This window comes from Microtus oregoni, unplaced genomic scaffold (genome assembly GCF_018167655.1).
Source record: "Microtus oregoni isolate MIOR12 unplaced genomic scaffold, Mior012 000016F_ref0000370, whole genome shotgun sequence".
NCBI classification, from domain to species: Eukaryota; Metazoa; Chordata; class Mammalia; order Rodentia; family Cricetidae; genus Microtus; species Microtus oregoni.
Window position 1 is genome coordinate 8,571,178 of NW_024543075.1, and position 14,799 is coordinate 8,585,976.

Here is a 14,799-nt window from a genome sequence, read left to right on the forward strand (position 1 = left end):
GTTAAGTGTTTGGCCACTAGACCTACTTTGAAAGGGGGCTGTTTGTTCAAAACCCAGGCCTCTGCTTTGAGGCCAAGGGCTACTGTCCTTCATGTGACTGACATGCAGTTTCCTCTGAGCCTGCTGGACTCTGACCTCTCTAAAGCCATTTCTCTCTTCTTCATGTGCCTCAAAGCTTATCAATCTCTTGTGTTTCTGGCTAGCATTTTTTCATTCATTTTTTGTTTTGTAAACCTATTTATTGTCTTATTAATTATGTGTGTATGCTGCGTGCATGCATGTGTGTGTGTGTGTGTGTGTGTGTGTGCGTGTGTGTGTAGAGGTCAGAGAACAACTCTCTCAACACCTTGGGGAACCCAGAGATCAAACTCAGGGTGTTAATTTTGTGTTCAAGTATCTCTACCCTCTGAGATATCTCCCTATCCCCCACCCTTATCTTTAAAAACACCTTTAAACCTCTGATTTTCTTCATTTTCTCTTCTTTTCAGTGACGAGCATTTGTGGAATGGTTAACTTGCTCTCTGGAGGGGGTGGAAGGAGCTGTGTTAGCCCTGGTTTGCTTCTAATCTTACTTCTCAATCATCTTGTTATTTAAGCAACACTTGCCGTGTTGTAGGTTTGTAATTATGAGAAAAACAAACCCACACTATCCCACCATGAACTGTATGTTTATTTTGGAACACTCTGTCTGGCAAGTCAGAGTGTGGTGTTAAAGCACACTAAATCCCCCAGCGAGACATGCTAGTCTCAGCTTTGAGCAAAGTGCTGGAGCCTAAGAGACTGAGCTGGGTGTAGTGAGCAGGGCAGCTAATGGGCAGGGGAGGGACTGTCTCTTGGCTCTGAATCACCCTAACTCCAGGATCAGGGTTCTCCTGGAGCTCTCTTGGGCTCAGCGAGCCCCTTTCTTTGGAATCTAGATTGTAAGGTGGCTTAAGCACAAGATGACTCTGCCTGTGCCCTAGGTTCTTGGACCCAGCCTGTATCCTGCCCCACCGGCCTGTCCTGAGATATAAGGAAACCTGCTGAGGTGTTTTCTGGAAGCCTCTTGCATGAGCTTTGCCCTGGGGTCTTTTCTTTCCTGGGTGAATCAACAGCTATCAACCAAGTCAGCCATGTGAGCTGTGAGCTGCACACAGTGATGAGCCAAAGGTGGTAATGTCATAGGTGATGAGGTGCTACTGTGGTCACATTGTGGGTGGTGATTGTACTGTGGTGACTTCATGGATGATGAGGACAGTGAGGGGCATCATGAGTGATGAGGACACAGAGATGACAATGAGGATGGTGTGGACACTTAGACGCTATCCTGAGTGATGAATCTGAATCTTCCTGTTCAGTTACAAGAAGATATCCTTGACCAAGGCTAATTACATCTTTGTCACCTTTACTTTCATAACATTGTCTTCTGAATGTCCCTGAAAGGATGGGTTGGAAAGTAAGAGGCTGACTGAGAGGAGAGCCTCCCCAGACAAGGTCACAACCTGCCTGTTAGACCTTCAATGGCAACTTGTATGTTCTACTTTTAGGGGCATTTCCTTTCAAGAAGAAAAAAAAATGGGGTGGCTGTTAGTAAGTTACATGGCTTGATCTATGACCAAACTCCTGTGAAAATGACTTGCATATATCTTCCCTAAATTACTCTTGTTGATCTACAAATCTGTTAGGTTGCATGTATATGTGATGTAGGTGCCCACCACACCCACTGTTAGGGAGCTGGGGCCACCACTGTGACCCTTGAAGTTGCTCAGTCAGTGTCTACGTGGCATCTTCTGGTTGAGGGCTGTTGTCAGCATCTTTTCACATAGGGACCCTGCCTTACTCCTGTCCCTCTGGCTCAAAATTGGTGAGTGTCTATGACTTGAAGAGCAATAGAAGAAGAGGGCCTCTCCAGAGATGGCTAAGAGTCTATAAGTTAGGTTTACAAGAGTAGACTCTAGGGAGCTAACACATAATGCCCTACATGGGTGATGTGACTTCAGGTCCCTAATTCTAAAATGTGGGGAAGCGAGCATGACCATCAAATCACTGGTCTTGTTCATTCTGAACATCCTAGGCTGATTGCAGTTGAGATGGGACACAGTGTGGACTTTAAAAGATTGCCACACAGTATGGAGGTTTGAGATGAGATGGCCCTGCATGGGGAACAGCAGTACCAGAACCAGGAAGCCTTTTTTAGGAAGGACGGAAAAGACATTGAGACTGGAAACACAGTCAGAAGGACTAAGGCAGTTTGTGGCTACTAATAGCCACTAAATGTCAACGTGATGACTCTTGAAACACATCAAGTGTTAGGAATGTCTCTGGTGCAATCTAACTTCTTTTGCTGAAAAGAGAGATCGTTCTAAGAACAGATACCTACTGACTACTCTTAAGATCTTTTTGTATCGGACCTTAATTCTTTATGGTTGGATATAGCTGTTTCTATAAATTCCAATGACTTAGAATCACCCTTTGATTTGCATTTCCCTGATCGCTAAGGAAGTTGAGCATGACCTTAAGTGTCTTTTGGCCATTTGAAGTTCTTCTGTTGAGAATTCTCTGTTCAGCTCAGTGCCCCATTTTATAATTGGGTTGATTAGCCTTTTGCGGTCTAGTTTCTTGAGTTCTTTATATAATTTGGAGATCAAACCTTTGTCAGTTGCGGGGTTGGTGAAGATCTTCTCCCAGTCAGTGGATTGCCTTTTTGTCTTAGTGACAGTGTCCTTTGCTTTACAGAAGCTTCTCAGCCTCAGCAAGTCCCATTTATTCAATGATGCCCTTAGTGTCTGTGCTGCTGGGGTTATATGTAGGAAGTGGTCTCCTGTGCCCTTGTGCTGTAGGGTACTTCCCACTTTCTCTTCTATCAGGTTCAGTGTGTTCGGACTGATATTGAGGTCTTTAATCCATTTGGACTTGAGTTTTGTGCATGGTGATAGATATGGATCTATTTTCATTCTTCTACAGATTGACATCCAGTTTTGCCAGCACAACTTGATGAAGATGCTCTCTTTTTTCCATTGTATACTTTTAGCTCCTTTATCGAAAATCAGGTGTTCATAGGTTTGTGGGTTAATGTCAGGGTCTTCTATTCGATTCCATTGGTCGACTTCTCTGTTACCACCTTACACCTGTCAGAATGGCTAAAATCAAAAACACCAATGATAGCCTTTGCTGGAGAGGTTGTGGAGAAAGGGGTACACTCACCCATTGCTGGTGGGAATGCAAACTTGTGCAACCACTCTAAAAAGCAGTGTTTCGGTTTCTCAGGAAATTCGGATCAACCTACCCCTGGATCCAGCAATACCACTCTTGGGAATATACCCAAGAGAGGCCCTATCATACAACAAAAGTATATGCTCAACTATGTTCATGGCAGCATTGTTTGTAATAGCCAGAACCTGGAAACAACCTAGATGCCCTTCAATGGAAGAATGGATGAAGAAAGTATGGAATATATACATATTAGAGTATTACTCAGCAGTAAAAAACAAGGACTTCTTGAATTTTGCATACAAATGGATGGAAATAGAAAACACTATCCTGAGTGAGGTAAGCCAGACCCAAAAAGAGGAACATGGGATGTACTCACTCATATTTGGTTTCTAGCCATAAATAAAGGACATTGAGCTTATAATTCATGTTCCTAGAGAAGCTAAATAAGAAGGTGAATCCAAAGACAAACACATAGGCATCCTCATGAATATTAACCTTCATCAGGCGATGAAAGGAGACAGAGACAGAGACCCACATGGGAGCACCGGACAGAAATCTCAAGGTCCAAATCAGGAGCAGAAGGAGACGGAGCACGAGCAAGGAACTCAGGACCACGAGGGGTGCACCCACACACTAAGACAATGGGGATGTTCTATTGGGAACTCACCAAGGCCAGCTGGCCTAGGTCTGAAAAAGCATGGGATAAATCCGGACTAGCTGAACATAGCGGACAATGAGGAATACTGAGATTTCAAGAACAATTGCAGTGGGTTTTTGATCCTACTGCATGTACTGGCTTTGTGGGAGCCTAGGCAGTTTGGATGCTCACCTTATGAGACCTGGATAGAGGTGGGCAGTCCTTGGGCTTCCCACAGGTCAGGGAACCCTGATTGCTCTTCGAGCAGATGAGGGAGGGGGACTTGATCGGGGGAGGGGGAGGGAAATGGGAAGCAGTTGCGGGGACGAGGCAGAAATCCTTAATAAATAAATAAATTTAAATAAATAAAAAAAGAAAGTAGGAAAAAAAAAGAATCACCCTTTGAATGAACATATATGGTTTGTACTCAGTGTGCCAAGGCCCCTGTCAAGATCTAGGGTGTCAAAGAGAGTAGAAGAAAGGCCCTGGCCTCTGATTGTGTTTGCCCAGAAGATCCACATGAGTGACCAGGAGGAACCTGGGTACAAGCAGAGCTGCAGACCAAGCTCTGGTCAGAAAGTTCCTTTTGATTCTTCAGGGCATCTTTGAGGCGGAAGAATGCATGGGACCGAAACATGCCAGAATGAGGCTACTGCATTCATGGCTCCTGGATGATCTCCACTATCAAACCAGAACTTTGCACAATTCCGCATTTCCATTTTGTCTGCCCAGTTATAATGTCAAATCCAGCTCATAAGGGTTTAAAAGCTCGCCATTTTTATTCCCTCCACCCCTGACCTGGCGCATGTATGCTAGTTTGTTGCTTTGAAAATGGAAATTCTGTCTCCTTCTGCGGCCCTCGGAATGACTTTAGTGGATTATTGGGCGTCAGGCTTGGTTTGTTTGTTAGTTTCTGTTTGCTTGGTTTTCACTTGTGGGTCCTTCCCCACTATTCTTTAAACTCCTTCAGAGTCGTACTGCCGTATTCACTCCCAAGTCCCTATTGCTTGGACTCTATCTGGCGTGTTGAGGATCTTCAATCAATATTGGCTTCAATGAATGACTTGGCTTATTGATTGCACGAGTAGACATGCAGCCTAGATCGAGACACTCCCTGGGGTTCGTCTGATGGTCTTTGTGTATGGGCCCTTTCTTCTGCATTGTCACAGAGTGAAATAGCACAGGATTCCCCATGGTCTCCCCTTTTTACCTAACTGGTCAGAAAGAGACCGCAGATACACAGAGAATGGATCTTCTTGGGGCATGGTAAGAGACCCCAGGACGGGAGATGTTAACTCAGCCCTCTAGGCTCAACCTTAACCCTTTCATACCGGGAAAGATGACTCATTATGTCTCATTTTTGAAGTAATGAGTGTCTGTCCCACACAGACAAGAAAACCTGACAATCCAAAGACAAAATGTTGACAGTAATGCTCCGAATTTTAAGGTATGTAAACATATTCAGCTGCATTGAGGTTATTTCTTTTCTGTTCTACAAAGTCTCATAAGGTGCACGCATGTGTACCTGCTGTTGCTCCTCCCCACTTCCTTCTCCACCTTGAAATGGAACCCAGAGCCTCCAGCATGATAAACAGTTGTTCTGCCATTGAGCCACTTTCAAGACTTGGGTTTAATTTTCACACAAGATCTTGCTATATAGACCAGACTAGCCATCAACTTGTAATCTTCTTGCCTCAACTTTCTCAGTACTGAGATCACAGATGTGAAGTTTCTTACTTGTGAAGTAAGGGTACTTTGTTTGGATAAGGTGGCTGCGCTGACCATCTGTGCCCTTTTCCCTGTTCAACATGATTCCCCCAACCTGTTACCTTCCCCCCACCCCCTGCCGACTTCCTCTGTCATCCAGATGAACATCTCAATCTCCTCTGTCAGAGGCCCAGCACTCCTGGCTACCATCACTACACTACTTATTTGTCCCATCCTGATCCTACATCATCCCTGGGTCCTGATAAGCCTCTTAAATGGCCTCTTGGCCCTGAGCAATCCCTTCCAATCAATGCAACACTCAGTGTCATGGAATCATGTGGTTCAAAGCTGGTCCAAAGCCTTCATACATCTTGCCTTTTGACAGAGGACTCTCATGAAGTCTCTCCTCTGTCCAAATAACCAATCTTCTCCAGTGACTACTATGACATCCCTTTTCTAGTTAACCTCTGGTCTGCTGCTTCTCATCTTCTTTTTCTCCCTGCCCTGACTGTATCAATGGTATTTCTACTTCTACCCAACTACCACAGATCCTCCAATAAAATGCCAGGGGCCAGCCCATAGATGAGCACAAGTGGGCAGTGGAGGAAAAATCTCTAAGATTCTGCTTGCCAATGTCGCTGCCTTTGTCACGGCTCCCCTTTCACAATAAGGCCTGCCTCTCCATCTTTGAAGAACATTATCTTCCCTTTCTGGCCCCTAGCCTTCCGTCCTCCAACCCCTATTCATCCATGGGTCCCACACTCAGACAGACTTATTTGGATTCTACATTGGTCCAAAGATGCTTACTGTGTAATGTAGTGTGTGTGTTTATGTGTGTGGTGTTTAGGAAGGGGTGTATGTGTATTGCTAGGGATTTAACTCAGGGCTTTACACAAACTGTCAAGCACTAAAACTGAGCTATTCTTTATCCTCCCTTTTTATTCTTTTTATACTGTGAGGTGGTATCCCAGGAAGCTGCTTAGGTTTACCCTGAACTCACTGCTTAATCTTCATATCTTAAACTTCATATCCCAAGTAGTTAGCATTACAGGCATGTGCCAACAAACCCCGTGCCAACACGCTTGCCTCTTAACATGTGATGTTCAATGCCTGAAGTCATACTCCTAGGGAACATTTAGAACAGAGGGACTCATGATGTGTCACCCTGGCCAGAGGCCTGGTGTTGCTCAAATCCTCAGAAGGCTTCAGCTCCTGCAGTAGGGGCAACAGCACACTCTCTCTTCCTTCCATCAAAAGTCAAGCAGTAACGGCCTGACTGCTCCCCTCCCAGGAGGCCCACACCATGACCTCGGTGTTAATTGCATTTAATCCAGTGTGATCCCTCTGTTTTTGGTGTTCCACAATAACTAACATGTAAACTACGGCTGTGCTTGGCAATTACTTTCACTTCGGTTCTATTATTGAGTCCAGGCATGTGTGAGAGCCATAAACCCATCTCATTAAAAGACAACCACTCTGGACGTGGGACAGGCGGGTTGCTTCTGTGTGTCTGACGGGCAAGTGGACTGAGCTCTGGCCTGATTTGGTCTGAGGATGCTAAAAAGAGTGGTAAACACACCACTAAATGGAAATCTCTATTCCGGCCAATGGAGAAAGGCAGAATTTTTTAAGTCTAATAATAAAAATCTTCTTTCTCCTAAAACTCACCCCTGCTGGAGCATCTATCACAATGCCGGTAGTTTTGAAAGTCCACACTAGTGTGGGGTGATAACTCATTAGTATTCTTTTGCTTGAATTCTCCGCAGGGATTTTGACACATGTCTGCTCAAGTTTGCTAGTGCTCTCATCTCAATGGGCTTATTTGGCAGCACATGAGGACAGAGGTCAGTGCCGGGTGCTAACTTGTGGGGTCAACCCTGCTTCGCCTGGGCTTCTACACTAACGAGCTTGGAGAAATCAGCTTTGTGTTCTTGTTATGTTTTCCACACTGGCATCCACTGACGGTGTCTGGCACTGCAGACCAGAAGCAATGAGGAAGACACCAGCTTGGAGACTCAGCCTATAGGTGCTGAGGACAGCTGGGGAGGAAGCCTGCCATGACCGACCAACCAGCCATCATCGCGGAAGCCCTACAGCCAATGCCGTGGTGACTTGTGGTGTCTTCATGGGAGTCTCCAAGCTGCACTGATGGTGGCAGCCTTTCACTGGGCAGCAGGGAAACACAGTGGAGGTCCAATGGTTTAGACTTCATGGAGAAGCTGGCTCAAAGTTTGACCAATCCATGTTCCTCACAGAGGGATGCACTGCGGTCCATGCCCAGTTTCTGGGACAGAGGCTCTGAATTCAAAATAATCATGGTGGATCCCTTTCTTGAATTTTGGGTTTTTTCAGGCTCCTGATCAGCGAGTGGAGGAGTAGCCCCATGGGAGCTCTGGGTCTGTTGTCATACTCCAACCCCGTACTGTCCAGTCTCTGCAGGTTTGCTCCCCAAAGGCTTCTCCGTGGTGGTATTTCTGTCACTTGCCATTGGAGCTGAAATCTCTTAAGCAGCCTAGCTTGGTAAAAGTGCTACTGAAACCCAAATCAGATGGCCATACTTATCCTGGAACTGTCCCAGGAGCTGAGCATGGCTGAAGAGAACTGTTTGATCTGTGGTCCATGGTTCTCCATCTTCCCTGTCCCTGTGGCAAACCTGTGGGTGTCAAGGGCACCTCTCTCAGAAAGTTCCTTGCCTTCCTCCACACCCTAGAACGACTCAGTTTCCCTTGAGGTTATAGTTTGAACGTGGAGAGTTCATTTCAGAAGGTCCATTTGTTGAAGGGTGAGTTTCTAGCTGTTAGCTCCATTTGGGGAGGTTTTTGGAGACATGGGAGGTAGAGCGTAGCTGGAGGAAGTGCATCTCTGGGGATGTCCTTGAGGGCTGTGTTTTGTCTTGGGCTCCTGTAGGTCTCTGTTTCCTCTTCATCAGGATGTGATCAATGTCTGCCACCTAGTCCCATGGTGTTCTCTTCACTGTGGCCCAGAATCAGCAGAGTCAAGAAACATGAACACAAGACTTTGAAATGCTGAGTAGAAGTACATCTCCCTTTTTCTACTGCAGGAAGGTACTGAAGATGGCAGGTCCTTACCGCAGGATCATTCTCAAGCATGAGGTACCAAATATCCACGGTACTCTCAGCTACCATGTCTCTGTCCTCACTAACCTGACACTTTACAAATGGGGAAACTGAGGCCCACAAGGGGGAGTTAGGAAAGTGAGACTAGTGCTTCAGTCCTCAGGCAGGGGTGTGTAGTCTGGGCACATATCCTGGAAGATATGCCTGGGGGGAGACCCTCTGTCATGGAACTCGGGGACAGTGTGGGAAATGGGGCAACTGGCTATAGGGTAGAGACAGGCTCTTATTGATGAGTTGTGTGTCTCAAAGAAATCAGTCCTTTGTGCTGGGGTCTCAGAAGTGCTTTTGGTCCTGTGCTGCTAAGAAAAAAACCCTGGCACTGTCACTTAAAGTGGCCCGCTACTCTCAGATTAAAGGAGCAGTGTGTCTTTCTCTGGCAGGTGACTGTCATGGTCCTTGGTTTGCCACAGTGTGGGCATTTACTGCTCAATCCTGAGACCTGGGCTTCTCTAGACTGAGTTTTGGGCCCATTAATGGTCATTCCCATTTTGTGGAGATTGAAGTTACTCTCCACGGTTCAGGGGACACTTGACATCATGAGGCTGGTAGATCAGGTCAAGGCCTGGCCAGCTCTTTTGGCCCTGCAGAAACTCATTCTAGAGGGCTCTGCAGTCTGAACGGAGTTCCTCTATTCCATCCTCACACATTCTATTCCTCCCTCCTTCCTTCCCTCTATCCTTCCTCTCTGGTTCCTCCTCCTCTGTCTTCCTCTCTCCATGCCTTCATTTCACCCAGTCGAGGTGCTGAAGCAGGGAATGGACTCCCGATATTATAGAGGTAGTAAAAACAGCCAACACTTCTGGAACATTCTTGGTGAGTTTGATAGGTTTGGCATAAACAGACTCTCTCTGCCTCTCCCCCCCCCCCAGACAACACATACACTTTGCACACTCATTTAGGCCATGATGACAGAGAGGGATGGATGGCAGAGAATGCTTTCCGGTTGTCAGCTCCTAAGGCAAGCTTAAACTGCTCTTGGGTTGGGGTGCTCTTGCCCTCAAGTTCAGCAAGGGTGTCCCTGTCTCCTGTGTGGTGTGCATTGGCAGGAGCTCACTTGAGGTCATTTGTAAACAAAATGCTTTTTGTTGCATCAGTGCTTGCTGAGTGAGCTCTAGAGAAGAACTGGGGTGCAGAGGCTTGATGGCTGTTTGGCCCACATGCCCAGGAACCAGGAAGGACCCCTCAGCTGTCTGTGCTCATCTTCCGTCTTCCTTGCACACCTAGTGTCCATGCAACAACTACCCACTTGTTCTCTGAGTGTCCGTACAATCAAGTGTTCTCAGGTTTCCATGGACTTGGATGGTAAGTTCGAAGATGAAAGAAGCCCAAAAGAGAAAAAAGCCCGTAAAGAAACCATGGTAAGCAGGATTCTCTTGATCTGAAGAAAGAATACAAGCATTAGAAAAACATTCTTTTTCTATGTAAAGATGTGATGGGCAACAAGGCATGCCTCTGGAAAGATGATGTGTGTCCTAGCCTAGCTGTCCACTGAGGAGTAGCTAAGTAGCTGGCTTGGGAATAGAATGGTGAGCCCACCCCCCCTCGTCACAGTGTACAAAAAAGGAAGAGCCCAGCTCTATGACCACAGCTCTACTACACTTCAGCTGTGTACAGAGCCGGATTTCACCTTCCCTGATTTCTTCCTCTGTTGAGATCCTAGCTTGGCCCATCCCTGGCTTGGCCTTGGCTCACCTTCCCATGACCCTCTTGTTCCTGGAGGTCTTCAGTTTTGCGACTGGGGCCTCTCTGCCTGCCTTGCTGATCATCCCTCTCCTGTGCACTCACCTAGCTGAGCCTGCTTTCTCTGAGTGCCCTTCCCCACCAGACCCTGCCGGAGGTCTCCTCCTTCCAGAAGCATCACTGAGGACTTGTGCTTCACGGTTAGGGAACTACACGCCACGTCCCTATAAGCCCTGGTAGGAGCTAATCTCTGTTCTCAGCTTGACCATGAGTCCCGTAGGGAGGAACCATGCCCGGCTCATCCTTGATTCAAGCATAAAGGTGGGTGAGCTCAGTGTCTACCCATTCGCACTCGAAGAGAACTGACTCATTCTGTGAGTGGGGGTCCTGAGTCTCAGGCCCTCTGCTATATCTGATACTTAGCAATCTCCCAAAAGAAAACTCACAGTCAAGAGCCAGAGGGAGATGTCCCTAGGGTGGTGCTTCTCCCGGTCAAGCTCACCTCAGTCTGGAAACCACTAGCAAGATTCACTGTTTCCTGGCCACCAGCACAGTGTCTCTGACCTTGTAGTACATCACAGGAGGGACACGCAAGACTGCAGGAGGTGAGAAAATCACATCCCGTTCCACAAGTCACATTGGCTCTGGCTGGGTGTCTGTCTGCAGGAACAAAACATTCTGCTCTTTTCTTTGAAAATATGGGTAAGAGCTACTTGTGTTGATACTATGTACCCTTGCTCCCAAACACGCCCGCCCCCTACTTTACCACCATGGTCAAACTAAGCCAAAAAAAAAAAAAAAAAGATCTCAACTCACAATGGAGCAACTTCCATTCCAGATCAGTTTCTCCTCCTCTAGCATGGTCTATTTATTTTTATTGGTTTGTTTCTCATTAAATCCTTCAATTACTCTGCAGTGTAAAATGGCGAAATTATTGGCACATGCCATCTCCATCATGTATCTGAGTTCGCTTATTACACTTGCAGAAAATGCCTGAACGGCATTTGCCTCTGCTGTGGGTTGAGACGGAGTTAATAAATATTATTTGGTGGTTTTTTTTTTTCCCCGAGAAGCACTGCTTTTCTTGATTGTTTTTACAGTTGGATTGGGAATATTGATTAATTCACCACTGTTACAATAATTGTATACAAGGAACAAAAAAAAATGCAGAGGTAACATTTCATCAGCTCCAGCAGATTAATTAGTTGTAAGAGATTAGGCACAGGGTTCCCGGGAAGATTTGCATTTAGAGGAGCCAAAAGTTTCTTCCTTTTTTCAAACCTTACAAAAAGCCAGGGAAATGTAATAGAGATGTCCAACCTTAGCCACTCCATACATGACCCCAGGCCAACCTGGGAGAGAAGCACATGAAAAATTATGAGATGAAATTATTGGGGACTGGGCTGTAGAAAATCAAGAGAGTACAGTCATGCCACCCCAAATCGAGAATGTAAGAAAATTGAACTTGAATATTCAGATGGCCTAACAGAAGCTCCCAGCACAGATCTAGTGTGGGGTCTGCACCAGGAGAGCCTTTTCTAATGCATTCGTTAAGGTCACACACTGTGGCTTCCTGCACTCATATTCTTCCAGTGTTTGGAACTTGAGGAAGAGAAGAGTCATTTTCCTTCTGGATAGGGCCACAGGTTGGGAAAACCCATGAGGCCTTCCGGCTTCCATGTCACTCCCATTGCCTCCAACCTAAGAACAGTGGAGAAATGCATGCTAAAGGCTCAGCATCATCCATGTTTGCTGACCCAAACATGTTAGATCATCGAACATGATAGGAGTTTCCCTGAACTGGGCCCCTCCACCTGCTGTTCCTGCTCAGGAACCTGTTGCTCTCCCTGGCCAACCGGGGCACTTGATGGCTGCTTTCCACACACTGTTGAGAGTTTTCTGTTTTTCAGGCTTTGGGGCATCACAGGAAGCTCCAGTTGTCCTGTTTGTCTCTACCCAATGGTTTCTCCAAGATCAGAACAGGCTATCATGATGTTTGTCTTGTTTGTCCATTTTGCATGCTCGCTAGCTTATTAGATTTTATTTTTATTTAGCCCTAGACTCCCAGACGGGACATATGAGAAAGACATTTATACACACACACACAAACACACACACACATATATGCATGTGTGTGTGTGTGTTTGTGTGTGTGTGTGTATATCCAGTATCACTGAAATACAATGGACAAATGGAATTGTATCTATTTCTAGTGTATGCTGGGATGACTTACATAAGAACACGCTATGGGATGAATACTGCATCAATTAATTAGCATTCATCACTTGTTACCTTTTTACTGTGTTGGAGAAAAACCCTCCTCAGTCCCCTGAGCACCTACTCAGCTTTTAACTAAATGTTGAAACCTTTAACCACCATCTCCCTATTTTCTCCACCGAGGACCATTTCCTTAGGCTGTCAAACTGGCTTCTTTTTCTTCAGAGATGACACATACAAAATATACTGTAGAGTTCCTTTTAGGTGTGTGTGCATGAACATTCATATGTCTGCAGGTGCACATGAGTGCTCAGGTATACATGTGCTAGCAGAGGCCAGGAGACAACCTTGGTTTTTTTTTTTCCTTAGGCACCATCTCCCTAGTTTTTGGATACAGCTCCCTCATCGGCCTGTATCCCACCAAGAGCCAAGGCGACTGACCAGTAAACCTCAGGGACCCACCTGTCCCTGCCTCTGCCATTTCAGTACTGAGGTTATAAAGCATGCTGCAAAAACCCAGCTTCAATTATTGTCTTTTTTTCTTTGTAACTCATCTGAGTTACTTTTCTTTTGTTGTGTTAAAACCCTGGAAAGTCAGCCGAAGGGAGAAAGCATTTATGTTGGCCCGCAGCTCTACGTGGTACAGCTATGATGGTAGGGAAGGCATGACAGTGAACAGGAAGACCTGGCATAGGGTGCAGGAGGCTGGCTGATCGTATGGATATGACATCACAACTCAGGAAGTGGAGAGTGAGAGACTAGTGCTCAGCTCACTCTTGTCCAGAGAACAGCTCTGTGCACAATTACAGTGGGCCTTCCCATATCAGGGCAATAAAGATCGTCCCGTGTGACCGTCCCCAGAGACCAGTGCAGCTTAGACAATCCCCACAGATGTGTCAGAGGCCCGCTTCACAGAAGACTCTAGATGCCGGCAGATTGGGCAGTTAACACTGATCATCAGTCACGGGTTTGGAGCTTGAACTCAAGTCTTTGAGCTTGCAGCCTGAACACTTTACTACTTTACTGACTGAGTTGTCTCCCCCACCCATAGGCTTCTTTCTAGGCTAGACTGTGGAATACTGATGGCCAAGCATCTAGATGAATTTCCTAAAGTCACTCTCTTCCTCATTGCCAAATTTCTTGAAAGAATTAGATGGGAAGATCTCCAGATCATTTCCACTATACATTTTCATCTCCCGGAGGGCAGACAGAACTATTTGCCATTTGTTCTATTTTCTGAGATGCTTGGTCACACTTTGTAACCATGAACAGCGTTTTCTGTCCTGTTTCTTTCTCCAACGCTGAAGGTAGAACTCCAGGGCTCTGTGCATGCCGGCAAATGCTCAACCCCTGAGTTATATCCTCAGTCTGATTTTTATTTTTGTTATCTATATTTATTGCACGTGGCACGAGGTTTGATGAACATTTATTAGTGAAGAAATGACGCCAGGGAAACAATGGGAGGTTAGGGCCCCTAAAATCTAGAGCCCAGCTTTAGAACTGGCTGGGCTGGAGGTAGAGTCCTGACTTTGTTTGTGATGGGAGAAGCCTTATTCCAGAATCTGGAGTTCAATTTGCTCCAATCCATCTTGACCTAGGTGTCACGGCAGCTTACTGATGAGTTAGCTTCACAGGCTGACAGAGCACCTCTGTGGAGGCCAGACTAGACAGATGGCTCAAAACCTTGACTTCTGAAACAAGACTACTTGATACTTCACCTTGAACCAGTTGGTCATTCCGAGCTTGTCCCTGAATTCTGAATTATATATCTTTCCCCATCTTATCACCATGAAGAATCTCAAACCCACAGGAGACTTTACAAGACAGAACAAAGAATATGGCCCGCCTTCTACCCCTGACACTCTGTTTAATGGGTCTCGGTGTGTGCTTTCTGAAGCATCTAAATTAAGTTACAAATATCACATTGGTTCACCTCAAACATTTGAGCATACACAGAGAGAGTCAGGGCTTTTCTTTCCCGTGTTGACTGGGTGAGTCCTGAATACGATGTAGCTCAGAGCATCAGCAGAGGTAACTTGACTTTGGCTTTGATTCTAGTAAATACCATGGATTTAGCCTTCTCCACTTGCCCACACGTTTTCACAACGGCCATATGTAACAGAATACACAATTAAGCTGGTCCCACTCTACCCCACCAGGCAGACCTCTTGGGCATACCACATTTCTGATGTAGATTGACACCCTGCCCTGATGGTCATACAGTTGCAC